Source organism: Hermetia illucens, chromosome 3, assembly GCF_905115235.1.
Source record: "Hermetia illucens chromosome 3, iHerIll2.2.curated.20191125, whole genome shotgun sequence".
NCBI classification, from domain to species: Eukaryota; Metazoa; Arthropoda; class Insecta; order Diptera; family Stratiomyidae; genus Hermetia; species Hermetia illucens.
Window position 1 is genome coordinate 79143086 of NC_051851.1, and position 13936 is coordinate 79157021.

Sequence of the window (13936 nt, forward strand, 5' to 3'; positions counted from 1 at the left end):
CTTAGCTTGGTTCTTTGTGAATGTTCGTCCTCGTGCTTATCCCGCTGCTGCAGGGTTATCACATAATAACGGCACTGAACGGCACTGAAAACAGTATTGTCGAAGTATTAAACAAGTCGGCAAACCGGAAACTTGACGCTTCAAGTATAAAAAGTTTTGTGTTTCCCTATGTGAGGAGCATAACGCAGTTCTCCATTATCTGATAGCATTGACTCGAGATTTTTAAATGGCTCAATTCTGTTAGCGGCAGTGGCCTGCCCATAACTGAGCGATTTTAATATTTCACTTGAATGTCAATTATTCTCGTTAATTATGACGTCGGCATCTCATTTGCATAGCTACGAGGCAGTTAATTCGCACGAAATTGATAAGTTTGAACTGCTATAATTTTGACACTAATAGCCGGCTTTTCATGAAACCTGAATGCGTATGTACGAGACTGTCCTCTATGCAAAGTTTAGTACTGCTAGGATAAACTTGAGGTTTTTTTTAGTCAATTTCTAAAAGCTGGTAATATATTGTTAGTAAGTTTATTGAAGCAGATATCGAAATGGTACATATTTTGAGGCCTAGATTTCATCTAAGCGCACCACTCTGATTTTTTTCTGATTTTTGGATTGGGTAGTTTCCGAAAATGAATCCTGTCTCACTTTAAGTGTACACATTTTGACTCCTTATTCGCGCACTATACAATTCACGTCTAAACTAATATCAGCTCCGAAAAGTATTATATTAAGCACGACTTTTCATGTGATAGCCCACACGACTATATCCAGTGAAAAAAATTTTAACCGCCCCTTTGCATGTATGAAGAGCTCCCCTTTAAACTTCACCTCCTCCTAATTGGGATTGGGATTTCATAGTTTCCATCTGTCCACCAAATTTTATTTGGATCGGTTCAGCGGTTTTGGAGAAAAGTGCATGTGATAGGCAGACAGACGGACAGTGAATCGATTTCGATAAGGTTTTGTTTTACACAAAACCTTAAAAATAACATTATAATGAAGAGAGATGTAAGCTCCATAAAAGAGTGACCAGGAACTGTCCGAACCATCGAAAAAATTGTTTGCAGAAGCCACTTCACTATTTATATATATATATATAGTTGCCTTTCACCCCTTGGTGGGCTATAGCACTTCAATCACATCAACGCGCCATCGCCCGCGGTTACCTGAAATGCGCTTCAGCTCCCCGACTTCCCGAGACGCCTGCACTCCTGCTCTACTGTTCTGCGTCAAGTACCCCTAAGAAAACTAAAAGTTACACATAGTAACCGGAAGAAATTGTCCTCTCTTTTTGAGATTATTCGATTTGGTGTGACGATTCAAGGTTGAATCTATACGGGCCTGATGCCAAAACTTATGCGCGACGTCCTCCTAATAAGGAATTGGGCCCTAAGTACACCAGGAATTCGGCGAAATTTGATGGCGGTAATGTTTTATTATGAGGTTTTTACCAAACATGGAGTCGGGCTTATCGTCCAAATCAAGGACAAACTTGATGGTCTAGCCTACCGGAACTTGTTGTCAGAGCACCTTTTGCCATACCTGCAGTTGTCAGTTTCTTTAAAGGCAACTTTTCAGCAAAACAACGTGCCATATTATAAGTCGCGGTTTATACTGCAATGGTATATCAACCATAGACTGGCCTGCACAAAGCCCGGATTTAAATCTAATTGAAAATTGATGGGCAATAATTAAGCCTCGAATTATGAAAGGGAGTTCAGTGCCATACAAAACCAAAAGGGACTCAATGAATCCCCCTGGAAGATGCCCCTCCGTATACGGATGGGCTCTGAGGTATTAGCACCCTCAGATTTACGCACTGATGAGGTGGTATGCCACCCTTCCATGACTGTCGCCAAAAACTTTATTAGTTTTTTATTATATAACTTGCATTTTCGTACATTTCCTTAATTTTGAAAAATTTATTAAATATTTTTCTCTTGTTCTTTTAGGTGCGTTGACAGCTTGATGCAGCTGTTTTCACCTTTATTAATGAGAAGAGTATTCTCGAGTGTATGTACCCTGAATTGAAAACATTTTCATTTTCCAAAACGAAGTGTAAGTAATAGAAAACACGTGTGCAAATTTTCATCAAAATTAATTAATTTTTGCTATATGTATTTATTATGTTCTGTACGCCTTTAAGCGGACGTACCAGGGTGTGCTAATTAGTGTGCCATCTCTGTATAGTCCAGAATGATTTGAAAAAGGATGTTTATGCAAAAACGGTTGAAAATATTCTTGGGAAATATGATTTCCATGGCAGAATAACTGGAAAGAAAGTTCCACGGCTTTAGCTACGTAAAGATTTTTTTCAACATTTGGAAATGGAAAACGGTTATTATCGGAAACTTTTAAAATTCAAACAATTTTAACCTTTTCTAAGACAGTCCAGGTATTATTTACACAACTTAATCTACATGGTATCTGGCGGTAAAATATACATGTGGCTGAAATCTTATACAGACTTTAATCCATTTAATATTCGGGCCACTATCAAGCATAGCGAAGGATCAATGATGGTATGGGGGCATTTTTCAGCGCAAGGAATATGCAACATTTATTTTATAAACGGGTAAAATGGATAAATTCCAATATTTACACATTTTAAATCAAAATGTAAGGCAAAATGCTGAGGAGATGAGGAGATATTGGATCAATTCGTCTTCTATCGGGATAATAATCCCTGGGACGTTTCCTACGCTCCTGAATTGTGGCTCATCTATAACTGACCGAAATTTCTAAAAACATTTTCGCCGTCTACGGGCTACAAGAATTGTAGTCTGAAAATTCAGCATTTAATTCCAAAAATCAACCGAAGACCATAATTTGTAATTCAGAGAGTGATATTTATTATTTGGTATTTTATAGTTTTTATATCTTTTTTTTTTATTAACGCAAGTAAAACAGAAAGGAAAGTGAGGTGGGGTATCAAATGAAAGGCCAGGAAACTGTCTTCAGTTCTGAAAATAATCAGGAAGCTGCCACTTTATGGTGTCTAGGCTTCGAAATACTCTTCATAGTGATATATGTTCAAATAAAGTTAATAATAGTGTATTACAACAATTTTTATTAATTGACTGTAGAACTCCCCTTAAGTCCATTTCAGAATTATGAAAATTTGCATAGGCTATGAATGGATATAGAACATGATCTTACCAAGTTTGGTGGGAATCGCACTGTTACTAATAAAGTTATAATAGGTTAGAGTTGTCGTTTCAGTTGTGTAAACTTTAATCCATTCGCACCTAAAAGTGAATATTCTGGCATAATATACGCATATACATTACGTGTTAAGTACTAATGGGACAAATACTTTTATTAAAGAAATACATAAAACTTTTTATACCTGAAGCGTCTAGCTTCTGGTTTCTCGACTTGCTTGTATCTGTTATAGGTCCTTCTTCTTTATATTTGCTAATAATATTGAACTTCTAATGTAATGCGTATGAGGTTGACGGTTAAGGTACTTTCCAGATCAAATTATCTGTATTGGCTTTTAAAAAATGGAGGACAATGGAATTTTTAACTATGTACCCACGAAACTATCGTGCCTCGCATAGGGAAACACATAACATTTTACACCTGAAGCGTCTAGCTTAAAGTTTCCTGAATTGTATATATTTCGAGTCTGTTTCCTGGTTTCCTGAAGAGTTCTAGATTTGAGACACACACAATGAGCCTGGCAACTTTTATTACCATAGACCTAAGCTAGGATAAGCCTATGTCTGATAGTGTGTAGGGAAGAGAGAGTGGGCAATGAGCGAGGCATATGTATAGTGTAAGAAGGGATGAAGAGACCCAAGTAATTGTAAGCGATAGTGGCAAGGTTTGTGTTAAGTGAACAACGTAGGAAAGCAGAAGTACTCATGGTATGCTATCCTTTTCAATTTTGTAAAGAAAAGACCAAACAAATAAAAATTTATCCATTTTCCTGTTAACCAATCTAATAATATATTTTTTAAATTATATATTACTACGTTATTATATGTTGTAAATTTACTGCAAGCCTATCTAGTTTATCCTAGATCTGGAAAACGTATTGCAGTGATATGGCTTTTAATATGGGTCACGATGCTGAGAAGTTCGGTGGAAGTCCGACTAACCTCAACAAAGTATAGTATAGTAAGGCAAAGTGCCCATTTCGCGCCAAATTACTGCTCCCCAACAGATGAGATATCAGTATCGCATCGAATTCAATATCGGTCATATGTATGTTACACCACATATTCTTACACATAATATTCACAAAGCTTTTCATACTGGAAGCATCTAGTTTGCCTTTTGCAACTTATTTGTCCTAATTTCGCTTCGGAAATTCTTGATTCTGAAAAAGATATCGTGGCAAACTTGCTTTCCATCAAATCCTAACTGAAGTAAAGATTCTACGGCTTAAGGACGCATGTTGCAATTATGTGCATAGACCCATGCCGCATTCACAAAACTCCCAGCATTTGAAGTTAGGACTAAAATTTAAATCATTTCCAATCAGCGTGGAAAATAACTAAAACATTCTTTTCATAGAGTGTCCCCCCTTTATAATTTCAACTATGATAATAGCACTACACCCCATTTTCTCACTTGATGTGCAACCGATTCACCATACTTACGTAATCTGAACGAAAACTGTATTTTGCAAACCGTTCCTATTCTAGTCCTTTTCTAAGCTTTGTGTAAAACAAAACCTTATTAAAATCGATTCACTGTCTGTCTGACTGTCTGTCGCACGCACTTTTCTCCAAAACGGATAAAGCGATCCGAACGAAATTTGGTGGACAGATGGGAACTATGAAACCCCACGTATACAGCGAGTGACGTAAATTTAGGTGGAGTTTAAAGGAGGGCTTTCCATACATGTAAAGGGGGGATTTATAAAAAATTTTCACCGGATATAGTCGTGTCAAATAAAATGCCTGGATTAGTACTTTCCGAATCTGATATTAGTTTTGACGTGAATTGCAAAGTGCGCGAGTAAGGAGTCAAAATGTACACACTTAAAGTGAGACAGGACTTATTTTCGGAAACTTCCCAACCCTAAAATCCGAAAAAAATCAGGATGGTGCGATTAGATAAAATCTAGGCCTCAAAATGTGCCCCATTCCGATATCTGCTTAAATCAACTTACTAATAGTATATTACCAACTTTTAGAAATTGACTAAAAAACTCCCCTTAAGTTCGTCCTAGGAGTACCCACATGGAGGGCAGTATCGTGCATACGCATGCCAAGTTTCATCAAAATCCAACTATTAGTGTCCAAGTTATAGCAGTCCAAATTTATCAATTTCGTGCGAATTAAGAGCATCCTAAGTCATACAAATAAGATGCTGACGTCATAATTGACGAGAATAATTGACGTTCGAATGAAATATTAAAATTCCATTCATGATGAATCTACTTCTCACCAGCCACCAGGTTTTGTGTGAAACAAAACCTTATTAGAATCGGGACGGTGTCTATCTGTCCGTCTGTCTGTCACACTCGGAAACGGCTAGACCGATTGTCACGAAAATAAGTGAGAGTATGTAATCTGGTGTTCCCTTTACATGCAGTAAGTGACGCCATCTTGTGTTAATTTTAATTTTTTAATTTAATTAATTTTCTTTTCACAGAATGCAGCCATGTGTGCGATATCAGATGAAAGGTCTCAATTAGTACTTTTCGAAACTGGTTCAATTTTTGATGTTGGGTGAAACATAGGGGAGTGAGGGCTCAAAATATGACCCCCAAAAAGTGTAAAAGGTTTCGTTCTCAGAACCTACCCAACCGAAAAGTCTGAACAAATTTCAGTAGTGCATCTCTACGAAATCTAGGCCGCAAAATATATTCGGTTCCGATATCTGCACAAATAGCGTTAATAATAGTATATTTCCACATTTTGGAAATTTACCCGGAATTGAAGGATTATGTTGAATTTGTAGCTTTATACGGATAGAAAAATGTGCGTTGGAATTTCTTACATAAAATGAACACAAAACCTTTATACCCGAAGCGCGAGCTTCCGGTATTCCGACTTGTTTATATCTAGTCAGTTATATCCAGTCAGTAAACCATGTGATCAGAGTAGGCTTCTTAGTCAGCCAAAAAATGAAACCTGCTGTTATTGGCGTTGAAAATATAAGTGAAAGGCACTTTGCATTTGCGAGGCAAGTTTAGAAATATAAGACTCATAAATGCTCACGCCCCTACAGAGGAGACTGCAGAGTCGCAGAAGGATACCTTTTACGGGGCAGTTCAGCCTGTCCCAAGTATGATATCAAAATCATACTTGGAGGAGTCAAGTAGGGACAGAGGCCGTATTCAGCCTCCCATAGCTTACATAGGGATACCAATTATAACGGATTGCGGATTATTCAGTAAGCAGTATCGCACAAAATGGTTGTTGGAAGTACCTGGTTTGTACCTGGATCCACAAGCATACGTGGGCCTCTCCAGACGGAACCACTTTCAACCAAATTGACTGATTGAACGCCGCCACCTCTCAGCCTTGATGAATGTAAGAACATATAGGGGGGGGGGGGCAATATAGACTCGGCATAATGCTCCGAGCTCGAATTACGACACCACCTACAATCCGATCTGACAATCAGGTTAGAGTGAACCGCAACACCTATAAGGCGAAATGGATACCGCATTATCCGCAGTCAATAGAGATCCTGGAGATGAAGCATCAACAAATGATTTTCACAACCACCTGAAGAACGTTATCATTGATACGGCCACAAACATACTTATCCCCAACCGAAAGAAAAGTCGGAATGGCTGGTTTGACGATGAATGTAAGCTAGCAACGGAACGGAAGAATGCTGAATTGATAAGACTGACTAGACGGACCCTGACCAATTTTCGAGACCAGATAAAAGCACCGGGATCACTCTCGAGACCATTCCGGTCTAAGGCAAGGGGATGCCCTATCATTCGTCCTCTTTAACCTGGATGTAAATGCGAGTGGCACCATTCTCTTTAAGTCCACCTAACTACTGGCCTACGCTGACGATACTGAAAACCCGAGATGCACAATCTACCTTCATCCAGATCGAGCAGGCGGCGCGAGATCTTGGGCTGCACATTAATGATGGAAAGACGAAGTACATGATGGCAACCTCAGCGCCAAAACCAAAAGAACGAACAACATTGAATCACGCTGGTCAAACCAAAGCAATGAAAATACGAGACTACAACCTTGAGACCTTTGAAAATTTCTCCAAGCTAGTGTAGAAAATCATTATCGATAACAGCTGTGACGATAAAATCCGTACACGATTGTTAGCTTACAAAAACTGTTCCGCTCGAAACGTCTCACCGTAGGATCAAAGCTCTTACTGTACAAGACAACGATCTTGCCAGTCCTCATGAATTTTTCGGAAACTTGTGTTCTTAGCAAGAAAAATTTCGAACTCTTGGCCGCGTTCGAAACAAGAATCCTCCGAAGAATGTTTGGCTCCCTACATGAGGATGGACGATTCCGTAGCCTACATAACGACGAAATCTATGAATGATACCCTGACCGTCGGGTTGTGGATAAAATTCGGCTCAATATGTTACGATGGACGGGTCACTTAAACCGTATGGATGAGGATGATACCATGGACCACCATATTTCTTTTCAGATTTTTGGGTTGGGTAATTTCTAACGATGCGTCCTTGAAGAAACTGACCCTGGACCCCTGCACTCTTCCCTTTTGAAACCAATGTGAAAATTAACATCGGTTTCAGAAAGTATTTTACATGACTATACTCGGTGAAAAAAAAATTAGCAACCCCATTTTGCTACTGTGGATACCCACCCTTAAACTCAACGTGTAACTACGTTACTTACTGCATGCAGTGAGATTCACAAATCTCACCTTTTTATCAAATTTGGTATCAATAGGAGTAACCATTTCGCAGATATCAGGTGTGACAAACTGACAGACAGAAGTACAGACAGTAAACTGATTTTAATAAGGTCTTGTTTTACACAATACGTAGAACCCATGCCAGACCCACTCTGGAAATTGCCTACCCTCGACTGGAGTTCATAGATATTTACCTACAATATACCACCATACTGAATTCACAACTCAACGAAATTTTATCATTATCAATAAATGATGCCGCACTATGTATTCCTATCAAATGCTAGAATTCGACTCATGAGGTGAAAAATATAGGGTTCCTTCAATTTCTGCCACTGGCTTATCGGCATTGCAAAAAATTGCCTTTACTACTTGTATTAGTACAAGAGTGGTACGCAATCAAAATAACTTTGGTAAAGTGTACACCCTAGGCCTAGAGCCCCGGGTACAGTGAATCATTTCCTCCCTCTTAGCGATGAGCCTGAATTCTCAAATAGACCAGAAGATGATTGCATGAGCCTAATTTCAAAAGTAAATATGAGGCTGCTTTTAAAGTAAGCCTAATGAAGCCCTTTCACATTAGTATTATATTATATACCCAAACCGAGTTCGTCCTTGTTGGTGGCTGCTTCACGATATTATGTATATATATATGTATATAGTTTAAATGAAGCTTCCACCCTCAATGGCAGTTCATTAAGACTCTTCAGTTTCATTGAAAATACACAATAATGCCACAGACAAAAATATTTTGGCTCTAACCATAATCGCTTCGTATGTAGGGGCTTTTCCCCAATGAGCACAACCAGTTGCTGTCATTGCCACCATTGCCTCCATGGCGTAGATAACCTTTCCCGTTTCCATAATCTCAAATACAACCGAAATGTACGTAGTTCTTTTTGTGATAATGGAGAGTTGCGTGTTTAATTCTGATTTTGGTCACTTAAGGTCTGCTCGATGTCGACTGGGCTAATATTTTGCAGATTTTCAACGAAATTGCAGGGTGCGTACGCTATTTTAGGACAAATTGAGAATAAAGCTAATTAGTTTTTACTTTGGTTAAAATTTAATGAAACTTCACGAATTTTTTTATATAATGTTAACTTATTATATAACTGTAAAATTATTCAATAAAATTTTCATTAGCTGCATCCGGGTCCGGAAACGATTGCAAGTCCGAATCAACTGATTCTTATTCATTTTGACCATAACTGTATTAATTGCAGCCTTTAGAGAAGAAATTGTGTTCGGAGGATGCTTATTGGTTTCACGCTCATATACGCCCAATACGTTGTAATCGAGGGAATTAAGGTCTGCAGAGCTAGGCGGCTATAAGTTTGGTGTTATGTGGTCATGGAAATTTTCAGCCCCCAATCTTGTGTCACCATCGCCTTGTGTGAAGGAGCAGAGTCTAACTAAAAGCTGTATAGGCTGCCACCACGTATATTATTAATCCAGGGTTTCACTACTGTCTCTAGACTCTCGATATATGCAGCAGAATTCACTCGAAGTCCATAAGTAAAGAAGTGTGTTGGTGTGACATTTAAGATGAACTTAAGGAGGTCATCCCGCTGAAGGCCGTTTTTTTTTGCTTTTTTGAGAAAACAAAGATTAATATCTTGAGCATATGTAACTAACGTAACGCACTATCCGGACCTGCCGGACACACCTCCCTCGACTAATTGATGCAGATATACAAATAAATAAAAAAAATTACAAAAAAATAAGGTATTCATATGCTTCCTGCTGTTCAGATGAACTCAGTTTATATGAAGACGACATCATACACGTCTTAGAGCGCAATCAATTCATATAAAATAAAAAACCTTTACGGTCTATAACTTTGTATATAGGCAAAGACCTACGGCTTAAACTAGTATCAGACTACTTGCTATACTGTCGGGTTCCTCATAGACAGCGAACTAAGGCAGGGGTCACTGGTCTAAGTAAAACGTAGTTGGAACCAATGAATCAGTGCACGATTGTTTTTAAGGTGCAAAAATAGACTATTAATAGGTGAGTCAGCTTTAATTTCCAAAGGAACTATAGGGAGCGTAACGTTACGATCATAACTGGCAGCCAGCTGGCTATCGAGGGCCTCAGGTCCGACCAAGTGAATGGTATAACAATGACTTAAAAAGTTCAATACACTTGGCTCACACAATAAGGTCTGGATACGCTGCATTTCAGGTCATACTGGATTAGAAGGCAGTAAGGCATTAAATGAGTTGGCGGAAATGGACTATAATCTTTCTGTGGAATTGGGAAGGGAGCGGGGGCAGCAGCAGATGAGTTAGTGAGAAAAGGAGCAGGGACACTCCCAAATGGAGTAGAAGCATTCTACGGAATTAGGAATGGAATGGAGCACTTCAGAGTGCACAAGGAGAGATAAGAATCACAACGCCTTCAGGATTATGCATTGTGCAAAAAAAGAAAAATACCTATGAAAATATTCAATACCAACACATTTAGAAGTAGGAAACATCATTTAAAATGTCTATTGGTTATAAGGCTTGCCGATCTACATCAAAACGGTGCACGTAACCCAATTTCTTTTGATGCTATTATTTTATTTTTGAATTGTCACAAAAGTTCCAATCACTTAGGTTCGGATGATTCTAACTACATAAAAAAAATAGAGGGGTTTTGGGAGCCGGTGGTAGGTTACAAAAATCCGTCGATAACGTTCTAGAGCATCGATCATATTTGCAGAATGGTGTGGTGTGAACCAGACTGTGTGAAAATCCGAGGATATCTAGGTGACCATAAGGATTCAAGTATAATATCTGCAGCTGACAACATAACTACCCTTTCTAGATGCCAAAGTTCTTTCATTCTCCAAACCAATGGTTCATAATTTTCGTTCTTCGTCATATATTTCCGCTCAATGTTGCTATTATGAGAGGCAGTAACACCAATAATATATGTGAAGCAATCTGTCTTGTCAGTTAACCTACAGAAGGTTGTGTTTGTTGTGCTGAATGTGGCGATTATTTATAATTTACTGATCTCAATACATATCATAAACAGATTATCGAGTTTTACCAGCGGTTCCTACCAGCAAACCGCGCTGTTACGCTTGCCCAAGTGCTGCATCAGAGTTATAACAGTGCAGTCAGAAATCAGATGGTACAAAGTTTCTAACGCCGGTCCTCACAACTTGGCACCAGTCTTTCTCCACCCAATCTTTGATCATAAGCTTTCTATAAACACAGGTAGGGCCTACGTTGTCTTGGATCGCGTATATAAATCCCTCTGTCTCAGTAAAGAACTGCTCAGTCTTACTTTAGTCCCTGACTTCCAGAAGGCGAACTGGAAACTCATCAACCGCACTCTTAAATCCTGATTTGAACCTCTCCTCCTCCCTACCAATGAAACAGTTTCCAACGATAGCATAGATTGGACAGTGCGTGAATACACTGAAGTAATTCAGTAAGTATGTGCCGAGCACTCGTTCCCTTAACTACCGCAACCTGATCTCGCTCCCAAACGATATCCTCGAGGATATTAAATACAAACGGACCCTAAGGCGGAGGCTGTGTGGAAACATATACCCTCCGCAATCCTCTCCTCTTCGTGACCAAATCCTTTCCCTTGACAGGTCAATCCCCGATAGAATTTTAACCCTCTACACCAACCACCTCCACAAACGCCTCTCCAACATACAACTGAAACGTGATACTTTCAGGGAACTCAAACAAATTTGTCCTCGTTTAGGCAAGTCCTCCTAACAAACCACCATTCTTCCACAAAATATCTCAACCCCCGAAAAGGTGAACATTCTAGCCGACCACTTCCTTCAAGCGCACCACTGCACCCTCCACATTCATGATCAACACGTCGAAAGTGTTGTGAGTGAAACCACAGAACAACTCCAATCCACATCAACTTTTTACCAGCCCAGTCCCAACCTAAACATTTTCGCACAACCCCTTATACATCCCGATCAACATGATGATGTTTCTCCCATCTACTTTGTCAGCCCAAGTTCAGTGGAAGCTGCAATCGTAGCCTCCAAGAACAAAAAATCATTGGGTCTCGACAAAATCCACCATACTGTCCTCTATCATTAACCATTGTCTCCTCAACGCTCACTTCCCCACCGATTGGAAAAGTGCCGCATAGTTCCCGTCCCAAAAAAGAACTTTAATCCACTTAATCCTGATAGCTACAGGCCTATCTCCATCCTATCTTCCTCCACCAAAATTTTCTAGCGGGTCATCAAATCCCTCATATACGAGCACTGTACTTCCAACAACATTCTCCCCGAGTTCCAATTCGCCAACCGAACTAAGCATGCTCTGCTTGTCCTCAAGACTGATATCCTCCTAGGTATCAATCGGAGGACACCCACCATAGCCTGTCTCCTCGACCTAAGGAAAGCTTTCGACTTCGTATGACAATACGGACTCAAGTACAAGCTTTCCGAAATCGTCAATTTTCATCCCCACCTCTGTAAGCTAATTGTTAGCTTTCTAGATGGGCGGAAATCCTTAGTCAACATCCAGCAGAACCTTTCCTCGTCCTATATTTGCCCCGCCGGCATTCCTCAGGGTTCAGTCCTGTCTGCAACCCTTTTCCTTCTGTTCACCAAAGACATCCCCAAACCACCTCCACACCGGTGTCCCATCCGGATCCTCCAATACGCGGATGACCTAATCCTATATACTGCCACCACAGACATCTCCCGTGGTGAAGCGCGTCTGAATGCTTATTCAGATGAACTTTACCACTATTTCACCCGTTGGAAACTCTCCTTAAATCCCGACAAATGCAAGACCATTGTCTTCCATGGAAACATGAGAATGACACCGAAAATGTGGAGTTACATTAGATCCTTATCACTTACAATCCACGATGAGCCCATTCCTACCGTTAAAGAAGTCACTTACCTTGGAGTGACAATGAATTCCCGCCTCTTCCACGTCCCTCATATAACGAAGGCTCTAGGCCGTGCAACTGGTGCCTTCAGATCCTTGTATCCTATCCTTAAATACAATATCCCGCCTTCGAAAAAGGTTAAGCTGTTTTGTTATAAGCAGCTTATCCGCCCACTCCTCATTTTCGGTTTTATTTTCTGGTCTGATTGCTGCCCATCCCAAATGGAACGACTCCGCCTCAAGGAGCGCAGGATCTTTCGTTACTGCCCCAACATCTTTAAACACGAAGACCGCTCCAAATACATTTCCAACCAGATCCTCTACGAGTCCTGCCAAACCACGTATCGATGCCTTCCTTGTCCGCCATGCCCTCAACTTCTTTGTTAAGTGTCAATCCCATCCCAATCCTCTTGTCTTTAAAGCCATGGAGATACAGATCGTTGAAGATGTTATACCTTAGATTAAGTTTAACTGTTAAGGTAGTCCCTAAGTTAGTTATAAGTTTATGTTGACCCATTCTAGGAAATAAAAAATTGTTGTTTTAAAACAAAAAAAAAGTTTTAAAAAAAAGAACTGCTCAGTACATAGCCACCTATTCTATAAATACAGATCGGTGTACGAGTGACAGGGACTATGCCCTACATTGCCTTTAACTTTCAATCATCCGGGTTTGACTTGACCCCATCCAGAAAATAAGAAGTCGCAAAAATTCTGATATCGTAGTATTCTTCATATCGACTCTCCTACTGTACCTCGGACAGAGGGATGTTGGGCTTGAGGTGCGCATTTACTCTTCCACTGATCACTCAATATTATGAATTTGATAAGAATTGGTAATCGTGTAGTCGGTGTTAAGCTTGCGGAGTTCTGCAGCGTGTCAACGTAGGTAATCGCCCCTTAATGGATGATGGCTAAACGCGTGTGTGTTTCTAGGGCCACCCATTCTTCAGCCACTCTGGCAAATTGAGTTGCATTCTATAGCATAGGCGACAATATAGTTGCCCGCCTTTTCTTAATGTGGGATCTATCCATTGCCATCAACACGTTCACAAGTGTTCACGAAGGTTTGGAGCTAATGAGTAACAGTAGGGATCACTTTCCATGTGCTACTTCCATATAGCAACACACATTAGCAGAGAACAGTTAACAGAACAATTTTATTATATATTGGTGCTGAAGTAACTGGATTTTCAGCTTTTAAATAAAGCAGCAAAG